General features: G+C 38.2%; 1 long non-coding RNA gene across 2 annotated transcripts in view; it reads left to right on the top strand.

Annotated features, from left to right (window-relative positions):
- Nucleotides 1–2045, top strand: part of LOC122526872 — a 66942-nt gene extending 64897 nt beyond the window's left edge. For both annotated transcript variants that reach the window (XR_006306234.1, XR_006306233.1), the window contains exon 3: nt 1938–2045. This is a non-coding gene — a long non-coding RNA (uncharacterized LOC122526872). The remainder of the gene's footprint in view (nt 1–1937) is intronic.
- The last annotated feature ends 9991 nt before the right edge of the window (nt 2046–12036 follow it).

Here is a 12036-nt window from a genome sequence, read left to right as displayed (position 1 = left end):
AGCTAGATACGAAGTGCGAAACGCGAAGGCGCCCCGTTTCCGGCATTAGCCCGGTCTTACGTGGATTCAAGCGTGGCTGAAAGTGGCGAACTTAGCTCAGGAGACGAGGTGAAAAGGAGCAAGCTTCTTTTCTTTCTTTCTTTTTTTTCTCGAGCGATGCCAATCGGTGGTAGACTCCAGGGAGCCATGAAATTTCTTTTCCACCACGTCTCGTCATTCACAGGACGCTTGTTCTCACGCAACTCGGGCGCGAGCTTCTTGCCTCCCGGTGATCGACGAACAACGGAAACGTTCGTGGCCGTCGAACGACGCTTTTTACCTGACAAAACGAGTGTGTCACACGTTACACTACTCGATCGTGCGTATCTTCGATTTCAGAAAACTTGAAAACGGATGCTGCAATTTAAAATTAATTCTGCACAGCCCTACGTAATTTGTACTTTTTTTTTTTTTTTTTTTTTGATTTTTTTTTTTTTTTTTTTTTTTTTATATACATCATAGAACTTGAGTTGTTTCGAACAATTTTTGTTCTGTTCGAGAAAATGAAGGCTCTCTAGAAGAGAAGTATAGTTCGGTATAGACAAATTCCTAGTAGGCGAAAACCGGCCGGTTGAGACTGGCACATGCAGGTGTGTACGGGGCTTTCAAAGCTGTACATATATTTAGATTCGTAAAGTGTAATACAAAGATAAAGAAGCGGATGGCTGCCGAGCGAGGAACATGCGCTTGTGTCACAGATGCACCGCGTGTACCTATGCTAGAGGAGAATTTACTGTATTGCTATCCACAATTTTTGCAAAAATTAACAGTGCATTTACATCTACGGAAGCAAGTTATTCAAAATATTGAGTTCTACGACATATTTAAATATCATCAAATAATCTAAGCAATTATCTATTTTTTTTTTTTTTTTTACATAATTCAAAAGAAGATATTAATAGTATTAATTATATATATATATATACTAGACTATATATTATATATATATATATACTATACCTATACTATGTTTAATAAATTATATATAAAATTTAATATCTATTTTTTTTAAAGATTTAAATTATTTGATTAATTATGTTTCAAGCCTATTGATTAGAAACTTTCAAAACGACATCTATTATATAAATTTAATATCTATTTTTTTTAAAGATTCAAATTATTTGATTAATTATGTTTCAAGCCTATTGATTAGAAACTTTCAAAACGACATCTATTATATAAATTTAATATCTATTTTTTTTAAAGATTCAAATTATTTGATTAATTATGTTTCAAGCCTATTGATTAGAAACTTTCAAAACGACATCTATTATATAAATTTAATATCTATTTTTTTTAAAGATTCAAATTATTTGATAAATTATGTTTCAAGCCTATTGATTAGAAACTTTCAAAACGATATCTATTATATAAATTTAATATCTATTTTTTTTTAAAGATTTAAATTATTTGATAAATTATGTTTCAAGCCTATCGATTAGAAACTTTCAAAACGATACAAAATTTAATAACATTATTTTTCTTTGAAGATCATTTGAAAGGACATTGTTAAATAGCGTCTAGTAAAATTTGATAAATTGTTGAACACCGCTGATTAGAAACTGTCAGAAAATTTAATCTTGCAGTTTCCAAGTTGGAGTCATTCATTTTATTTTCTGCGCCACTATCCCCTAAATAGCGTGGAGCGTGCAATATTCACTCTAGAAAACCTTTCTCTTCTCGTGCAAACGCTCTCTTCCTCTCCTCTGATCACGATCTGTGCACTTTCTGTTCGCTTTCAAATATTTCTGCCTGACCGTTTTTCATTCGGTTTAAAGTCGTGTACGTACGAATCCATATATACATATATATATATGGCCTCCATTGCATCGTGCTAAACAGAAAACAGATAACAGCAACAAATTCATCAAGCTAATTCAAATGCCTTTTTGTTGCAGAATGCACGTTCGGCAAGCAGATACGGGAACTGGGCTCCACCTGGTTCGCGGATTTAGGCCCGCCCTTTGGAGTCATGTACTGCATCAAATGCGAATGCATTCCGGTACGTATTAAAGTGGGTGTGTCCTCACGCATTCGTGCGTGTCTGTGCGCACGTATCGGGGTCCCCCCCCTCCTCCTCCCCCCTGTTCGTTTGAATCCGACCTTTAACCCTCTCGCGGCGCAGCCTAGCCTCAAGCCGCTCACGTATACAGGGTGTTTCGTAACTTGTGGCAGCCTAAAAATAATGAAAACTAGTCATACAAATATATGTCCTATCTGTCTTCGTTTGTGAGATATAATGAATTTTCTGTTTTAATTGCTTTTGCAAAAGATGCTCGAAATGATCATCTTGCGTTTGAAGACAAGCAAGCCTGCACGCGTCTTGTCATTCATCTGGTTACTCTCTCTATCGTTCCTTGTGTTTCTCGAATTTGTCGGAAGCCTTGCTCTATTCTATTTCGTAGTATTTCAGCATGTTCAATCGACGTTGCGTATACGATAGATTTTAAATGTCCCCACAAATGAAAATCTCATGGATTCAAATCCGGAGAACGAGCAGACCATGCGATAGGACCTCCACGACCAATCCATTTATTTGCAGAGCGTTGATTTAAAAATTGCCTAGCCACTCGGCTAAGAAAAAGCAACAGCAGTCTCTCGTAGACTGGGTCGTGTATTCTTTGAAACGTTTTCTCGTTTGGAATACGCCGATTGGGAAAATGTTCCGAGCATAAACGTCTTGCTCTACTTGCATTACACATAACGAGCCCATACATCAGATGCATATCTGTCATTTCTAAATTAATAGAATAACGCTCCGTTATCACTTCAAACACGATCTTAAACGACATGTATTACGATTATTAGTAAGAACTGAACTGATTTAGAGGGTACTGCGAAATTTGCTGAATCTTCAGATAGTCACGCGAAAGATATCAAGTAAGAATTACTTGTAAACAGTGCGAATTCTTGCGGTCTATGGAAAGAGAGGCCGGACAGTTTGCTCTGTTTATAAAATTCATTATATCTCATAAACAAAGACAGACAGGACATGTATTTATGTTAATTTTTTCATTATTTTTAGACGTATAATGAGCCGAAGTGGTGGGTCCCACAAGTTACGAAACACCCTGTATATCTATGTAGCCGGCCGACCCGACGCGATTTTTTTACGGAATTCACATCGACTATTCGTGTAGGTACACGATCGCCCGGGACACCTTGTTTCTCCTTTATAGTTCGTTCTAAAAATTCCATCGAATTTATTACTCCGTTAACCCGGTCGTTCCTTAACCACACTTGCGCTGGCAACTGATTGCGGACCATAACGAGTGACCAAACCGTATACAATAATTCGTCGCTTTCTTCTTGAACTTGTCGGTATGATATCACCGGATAGAAATTATGATTATATAGTAATATATAGTAATAAATTTATTATATAATAAATATATTATATAGTAATATATAGTATAAATATATTATATATTAATATATAGTAATAAATTTATTATTATTATAATATAAATATATTATATAGTAATATATAGTAATAAATTTATTTATTATTGCAGTATAATACTATATATAGTAATATATAGTAATAAATTTATTATTATTATGGTATAAATATATTATATAGTAATATATAGTAATAAATTTATTTATTATTGTAGTATAATACTATATATAGTAATATATAGTAATAAATTTATTATTATTTATGTTTTGTCTGGATTATACTTGAATATACTTAAAAAAACTGAGGAGATATTGCAATTTTGGGACAAAAAAATATTCTCGACGTGCGTGGCACGTCATTCCAGCGCAGGAGGTTAATCGAAAGCTTCTGTAATTACAGAATTGAAAGTTAACGAAAACAAATTGACTCGATTTAATTCGATTTTCGATCCTTGCAGCTATAAAATGTTGTTAATAAAAGGACGGTGCGAATTAAAAAGCGGGAGATCCACAAATAGAAAGATACTTACACGGTCAGAATCTAAATAATCTAAATAATCTAATTTGCCCTCCCTCGATTGACAAGTTATCATAGAAAATTTCCTTTGTTTCGATTACGTCATCCTGCGATAGCAATCATTATTACGTTAATAATTAAAGTACAATTTTTCTTAAAATCAATTCAATTAATGATACCTATCGTGCACTTGAAATGTCACTGATTGTACAAATTCAAATTTACAAAATATCGAGTATTTCGTCATTCGTTTCTTTTTTTAAATATAAAAAAACTTTATGCAACGGAGAATCAACAATTACAAACCTGTATACGCCGATTGAAAGGAAATTTGCCAGTTTTAAACAATTCTATTATAATTAATTCACTTTGTGAACTTTGAAGTAACAACGGTTTACAATATTCGCACTTCTGCGCATAAACGCTTAAGCGTGAAATTCCATAATCACATTTGGTGTTAAACATAGTTGTACGTTGCATTTGGAACATTTTATTTTTCCACCTCCTTTACACCCCGGTTTTCTGCAGCGTCCTCTGTTGTCCGTCATCAATATTGTTATTGGTTATATCTCAGCTTATATAATTGAAACGTATACGTCATTTTGTGAAAGAACTAAAATTATTCGGTAAAATGTCGACACATTAGCATGTGACCTGAAAGTTACATACGGCCCATAGAGGGTTAAGATACGCGAAACGTGTGCGACGTTTTTACTTTAAAAAGAGATCGCAGACCGTTTAGAGTGTTTCAGCTGATCACTTGGCTGATCGAAATCATCGATAGTTTCGTGAATTGCTTTTTCCAAGAAGGTCGTGGAAATGGCATTGCCCTTTGAAGAGTGCTGTAGATCGACGTAATACGCGGCAGGCATGGATTAAATCTCGATCTGGGTGACGTGACCCAAGGAGACTTGACGGTGCTTTCTAATCCCATTCCTGATCCGAGACAGACTGGCGTCCACTTCTTTAGCTCGTCCACTGCTGTGTTATACAGTATACGCGAGCGAGACACGTGTATTATTTGCCCACGTATCGTTTTACGGTTTATATCACCACGTCCTTTAAATCCTGCCAAGGAATTCTCTCCCCCGTTCCTGTACTTGAACTCTCTCAAACATCGAGCTCGATCGATCGATCTCTAATATCAGACGATTGTCTCGTACGTGGAAAGAAAAATTTGAGATCTACTTGTATTGATGTTTATAAATTTTTCGAATAACGAGAAAAATGCAATTGTACGGAATTACATACAAAAATCTTCGTTCGAAGAATCGTATTTGTAAGAATCCGTATTGGTCTCGTCTTCTTTTCGTCGATGATGGGTTCTGCCAGTCTTGCATTTCCGACGCAATCGTCGACAAGCCGCACCTACGTTCGATTATACATTTTGTCGCGCGTACGTGCCCTCCATCATTAACGAGGAGGGATCGCGTTCATATGTAATGTGAAGCACACCGAATTAAGTTGTCCGGCTTCAGTTGTCTGTTTGAAAAGCAAGCTCTCTCGTTTTCTCCGTAGAATAAAAGTAAAATAGACAATCATTCTGTACGTGATCGTGAGTTCGTATAAAAAGAACTTTTTCTTTCTCTCTTCTTTTTTTTTTTTTTTTTNCACAGCCCTACGTAATTTGTACTTTTTTTTTTTTTTTTTTTGAATTTTTATCTGATTGTTTTGGAGTAATGTCGCGTCCATGGAATTGATCTATATTCGATCACAGAAGTAATTTTGAAGTAGATGCTACGATTTAAAGTATTTTTAAAATTTTCGTTTGATTATTGTTTTTTTGGGGGGATTGGACTGTTATTCTTTACGAATTACATTTTATTAGTACCGTGCAATTTTATATTTTTGTGGACATGATTAAAAATATTGATGAAGGATAAGGAAAATTTCTTCATTCATAAACAAAAGTTCTAACACCTCCGTGATATCAATTTTTACTTGACCCTACGTAGATCAATATAATTACGACGAAACTATGCTCCCGAAGTGAAGTGAACACGCGAGAAAGATATGAATATTCCAACGAACCGAGGAGACTTTCTAATCCTTGGAGAGCCTTTGCAAACGCGAGAGGAATGTTAATATTCCGAGCTATTGGTAAACTATCATTACTAGTAATCGCGAAACGGCATGATACCGCGAATTAGCAATTCTTTAAGCTCGGTTAAATGGCGCAAAGCGGACGACGGTTACCCCGGCAACCTTGCAAACTCCGAGGATAATTGCCGGAAACACGCGTGTAGCCAGAGCAAGAGCCAAGTCTGCTCTTTCAGCTCATGATGGTTTTAGCGCGCTGCTATCGCCTAACATAACTTCACTTATTTCCTTCAAGGGGAGGGAAAACATTTTATTCTCGAGTATCGAGCATCCGGGACATTTTTCTCGCCGCTGAGACGTCCTAACGACATCGTGCCATCTTCAATTCTTCCTCCAGTTTTTCCTATTTTCTCCTCTCTCTCTCTCGCGCCTTCGTTCCTTTATTTCTTATTTTTGTTCTTTTTCACCCCTCAGATTTCTTTAATTAATTAATATTAAATTACGGTTGGATGGTAGGTGATTTACAATACTTTAGATAATTTTGTTGCCTGAGAATTTTGCAGTGGTATCTTATGATTTCTATTCTGAAGAAGACACGATCAAACATTCCTAAATATATACGATTCCAACGATCTTTACTATATGCACAATTGCGGATAAAAGAGAGTTTAGAATTAGTATTTGTCTGTATATTAGTATGTATACCGCATACAACAGTCGTCAAATGTAATTTTTTATACATTCTATCTCCATTCCTCACCATTAGTATTTTAAATTTCCGTCTCTCGTTTCGATAAACTCTTCGAGTAAATTCTCTTCACAGACATTCAGGCTTCGAATTTTACTCAAAACTTCTTTTGTCAAATCAACGATTTAAAGACAATTTATGCCTCTTCCTCATGCCATTTCACCTTACACCAGAGAAACATCAACGAGCCAACGATCCAAAGATAATTTGCTCGTTCGCTGTTTAATTACAAGCTGTCCCTCTCTTCGTCGCACGCACTTCGTTCTGCTCCGAATTCGAGTTTCGTTCTGATCGCGTAAGAAGAATCGGAGGGGGCCGAGTTTGCTGGAAAACAAGCTGAGAGAAAGATAATTAACCAGATAACCATAGGCTCGAAGACGGCCATATAATAATGAGAAAAAAGGACGTCGTGACGTTGACTTTGAAAGCAGTCTCTAGCGGCGTCCTTGCACGCTGAAAATTACGGCGCCGCGGAGCGCCAGACACCGCTCATTAGCTCATTATCGTGCTGCCAGCAGCTACCTAGTGCTGCATCTACCTCTCTCACTCACTCACTCTCTCTCTCTTTCTCTTTCTCTCCTCTACAAGCGTAATACGTCCTGTCCTCGTCCTGCTCCGCCCCCGTGGTTTCACGCAGGCGTCACATACGTGTATCGGTTACTGCGTGACGGAGCTCTACGTGAACGAAATATCGCCACGTGGACCGTGGACAATGTTCGCCGGATGTGGACGTGCTGACGAAAAAATGATGTGACATTGTTGCGAAATCGAGAACGACACGATTTGGAGAACAAAGGGGTGGTTCGAAAAGGGTGTTGAAGATGACAGAGGAGGATTTCACGATGTTCGATTACGGATACTTGTGCAAACTCATTTTCAGGAAGATAAGCGAAGGGATGATTTTAGGGATTTTGCTATTGAACGTTGCAACGAACGTTCATTGTATAATGTATTTTATGTGCGCACATTTTTGCACTTTCAAAATCTGTTTATTGCATTCAGTGTCCAGTGTGAAGTTTGGATTATTTTATATAGACTGTGCTCCGTGAGAATGCCTCGAATTTCTTTGTTTCTGAATTATTTCGTAGCTTTTAATGCACGTGCCATGAGGCAAGACCAATTGAATTTGATCGTTTCGTTCATAATACATGTAGCAATCTGTGAGTTCTGTGATAGTTGTGTATGTTTTTCAACATTTGTAACAAACACTTAGGGATTAATAAAAATGTTGTAAATAATTATTTATGAAGATTATTCTTCTCGAATTCTATATTCCAACTTTTAGAGTAGATGGCATAAATTGATTTTATACAATTTTGGATTTGTCAAAATTGGCGAAGATTGTGATCTTAATATTGCGCGTTCGAAATAAACGAATAATCTTTATTATTCTTTATAATTTTTGAAATAATTTTAAAGAATAATAAAGATAGTGTTTTTGTACGCTATTTCAATAATGAAATCAGATAGATTCAGAAGAATTTATCTCTTTTCGTTTAGGAAATTTTAAGATTAAACGAGTAGAATTCCAAGGAACTAGCCATTCCCACGAATAGAATTCAGACGGTCTACTTCTGAATGAAATGAAGCGAAGGTTCGAGAGAGCGAATGGAAGATAATGATTTCTAGTTTCGATGGATATAATTTCTGACAGGTCTCGTTTTTTTTTTTTTTTTTTTTTGGGAAACACGTCATAATCATCGCTTAGGAACAGCTCGGAGGACCCGTTCTCGTGAAACAACTTATGAATGAAGCCCGAATTATCAAGTCTCAACGCGAATGTGTTAGAAACTGGTATTTCAAATCCTTTTTCTCCCTTTTATTTAATAGGGTACAAATTATCACGGTGCCGAAAAGGTTACCGGACCCTTCACGAATTTACTACCATAATTTGTTTCTGTTTTCAGAAACTACCGCAGAACGATATCATTTAAACACACTTCTCAGGCTCCTTCTAATTCAATATCGAATACTTGCAAATTCAGGAAACTTCAAATTCGAACGTGTGAGAATTTTTAATTCTAAAGATTAAAAAGATTCCAACGAATCGGACAGTGCTCAAAAATTAGCCAAATTTTGATTAGTCGTCCTGATTCGATTTAATTAATTCGAACAACTAGATTGCGAATCAGATTTAAAGTTGCATGAATGTTTGAAAAATATATACGCACAGTGTAGGAATATATAGAAATATCACGCGACATAAAATAACCAAAGGTAATCGGTCAAGGCAATTTTCCGTGAAATTTCCGTAAAATATTTCGCGCAAAAATTTTTCGCAATCTGCCAAAAACGGATCTACCAACACCGAACGTTCGAAACTACATTCAATCACCAACGGCGATTTAAATATACCCGAGAACACGTTAGAACTGTTGGCTCCCTTTATGGGAGGTTCGAATCGGCGGATCTCGATCGACATCGCGAGTGGCCATCGCCTCCGAATTAGCTTAATAGTAGACACACGTGCACACACACACACACGACGGCCGCGCGAAAGTCGACGCGTTAATCCGGTTGCTTTGAGCCACGCCGCGTAGTTATGCATCTAGATAGCCGGTGCACGACGACGGTTAATCGCGATTCCGCCATTCAACTCGAGAGCCACTCGCTCGAAAATCACGCGTACACCCGCAACACGGCCCGCCCGCCGACCAGAGGCGGGATTTATGAGCTCGCGACGCGAGTCAATCCGCGGAAGAGCCGGCTGATACCGCGTTTCACCGCGTTTCCTGTCGCCGCTAATAGAACTAGTTCGTCGAGCGGATGCCGCGGCTGAATGGCGCGCTGCTTTCGAATAATTACTTACGCGAACCGGGGTGTATGGGCTATACACGTACGGCATCAGCTTCGTTAAGATAACGTGTTGACTCACCTGAAAGCACACGCGGACGAGATATTAAAATTAGCGGCCGGTATTAATATCCTACGGGGCGGAGAAACGTTATGGAGTGTACGGGGCTTGTCTGATAAGGTGTGTACGCGAGACTAGTTCGGTATGTTTGGTCTTTCTTTTCTCCTTGGCCGAGTCGGTGGAATTTAATGCCGGCGATGACGAATAATTCTCGACGGGAGGAAAAGTGTATTGGAGCGATTCGAAAGGTGCAACGAGATAGCTGAAGAATTCAAGATAATTGCTTCATTTTTTTCTCTGTATTTTTTTTTTTTTTTTTTTAAGTTTAAATAGGTTTAAATATGTAGGTACGTGCACGATATATGAGAAATAATGTATTGGGGAACTTGGTTTGGGTTTATTTATTGACGTATATCTTTTGTTCTTGGCGGAATTTAATTTAATGCCGGCGATGACGAATAATTCTCGACGGGGGAAAAGTGTATTGGAGCGATTCAGAGGTGCAAGGAGATAGCTGAAGAATTCAAGATAATTACTTCATTTCTTTCTCTGTATTTTTTTCTTCTTTTTTTAAGTTTAAGTAGGTTTAAATATGTAGGTACGTGCACGAGAGGACGATGTATAAAAAATAATGTATTGGAGAACTTTGTTTATTTATTGAATTATATCTTTTGTTCTTGGCGGAATTTAATGCCGGCGATGACGAATAATTCTCGACGGGGGGAAAAGTGTATTGGAGCGATTCGAAAGGTGCAAGGAGATAGCTGAAGAATTCAAGATAATTGCTTCATTTCTCCTTTTTTTTTTAGTTAAGTTTAAGTAAGTGAACGATGGAACAATGAATGAGAGATAATGTATTAGGGAACTATGTTTGTTTAACAACGTTGGAATTTGTAGTCTCTAGTAATCTTTGGGGTGCAATCTGGGAGTTCCTATATTTTCGTCAAGAAGAGCAAGAAGATTTACGATGTTACGTTTGGTAATAACCAAACAGTGAAACGAATAATCACACCGCTGAATTTCCAACTTATCTACCCTACGACAAACTCTGAGGGACGAACCGTGGGCTTCTTCAGGGGCCTATCTCCGTTCCAACGAATCACATCCCTCTCTCTCTCTCTCTCTCTCTCTCTCTCTCTCTATATATATATATATATATATATATATAGGGATCTATATATATATATATAGGGATCTCTCTCGTTCACCTCGCGAAAATATCCGGTTGCCAGGCTATTTTCTGCAGGAATATCGGTCGATCGGTCGGCTCTTGCCGGTAATAAGCCGACCAATTAAACGTTTTACTCGGCGATTTTGTTTTCCACGCGTAACACGGGGGGCGTGCGACAGCTTTTATAGATACACGGGGCTGCGCGTCGCCCTCGCAGGCAGAGTGTAAACCGGCCCACGGTGGGCAAATATAAACGGTTCATCGTGCTTAGTCCGAGCGTAGAACGCTTGTCAACATGGGAACGGCAAACACGGATCCGGACGGATATAGATAGTATTGCAGCCGAGCAAATAATTGCAACTCGAACACACCCCACCCACCCCTTTCGTTCGGGACAAACCTCCCCCTAGCCCCTTCCCTTGACCCCTCGTGGAACTCGAACGCGTGCATTATGTAAGGCCAAACACGCGAGAGACATCGGTGGCGTACCATCGTTCCCCCTTTGAGTGGGTATCCAGAGGAAGATGGAGAGAGACGGAGAATCAGAGAGTGAGTTACCCCCGCTTCTATCGTTTTCGAAGCATCCTCTTGTCTGCCCGTCAGCAGGTCACGTAACACGGTGAGATTTTTGTTTCCGGTTACTCGAGGGTCGGATGCTGCTTTCGTTGGATTTATTGCGCTTTAGTCGCGCACATTGTTGATGTGTTAACACTTTTGACTTGACGTCACTGGGTCGGACTTGCTTAATTCTGGAACTTTTAATTTAATTGGGAAATCCTAAATTTTGAAGGGATATTATAATATCAGCGTCGCTTTGTTTCTCGACAGGGTTCTACATTGTGGATGAAGAGTAAATGAGAAATTAGATTTGATTTTATTTAGAATTGTTTAGAAAATTAATAAGTACTTTAGTGTGCTTTTGGAGCATTGTCCTTTTGACGGTGTCATCCTCCGATATCACGATTATTACAAGCACCCCTAAACTGAAGTGTCATGGCACGTCATATTTAGGGTGGTAGGTCTGTCTGTCAATAGCACCATATCTATTATACCCACCCCACAAAGGAGCCACGAGGGTTTAGCATAAAATAAACCGTGTAATTAAACTTCACTTTCACCCACTCGACCCACTTAACGTGTTGTAAATAATCTATCACCTGTCTCCATTCAACCAAACCATCTCTCACCATCTGACACGACAACATATTCTCTGCATACCGAGTATAGATCATCACTGTCGCCTCGAAATTGAAAACTTTACGAAA

This window comes from Frieseomelitta varia, unplaced genomic scaffold (genome assembly GCF_011392965.1).
Source record: "Frieseomelitta varia isolate USP_RPSP 00005682 unplaced genomic scaffold, Fvar_1.2 scaffold_201, whole genome shotgun sequence".
NCBI classification, from domain to species: Eukaryota; Metazoa; Arthropoda; class Insecta; order Hymenoptera; family Apidae; genus Frieseomelitta; species Frieseomelitta varia.
This window is presented reverse-complemented; position numbering and strand designations above follow the sequence as displayed.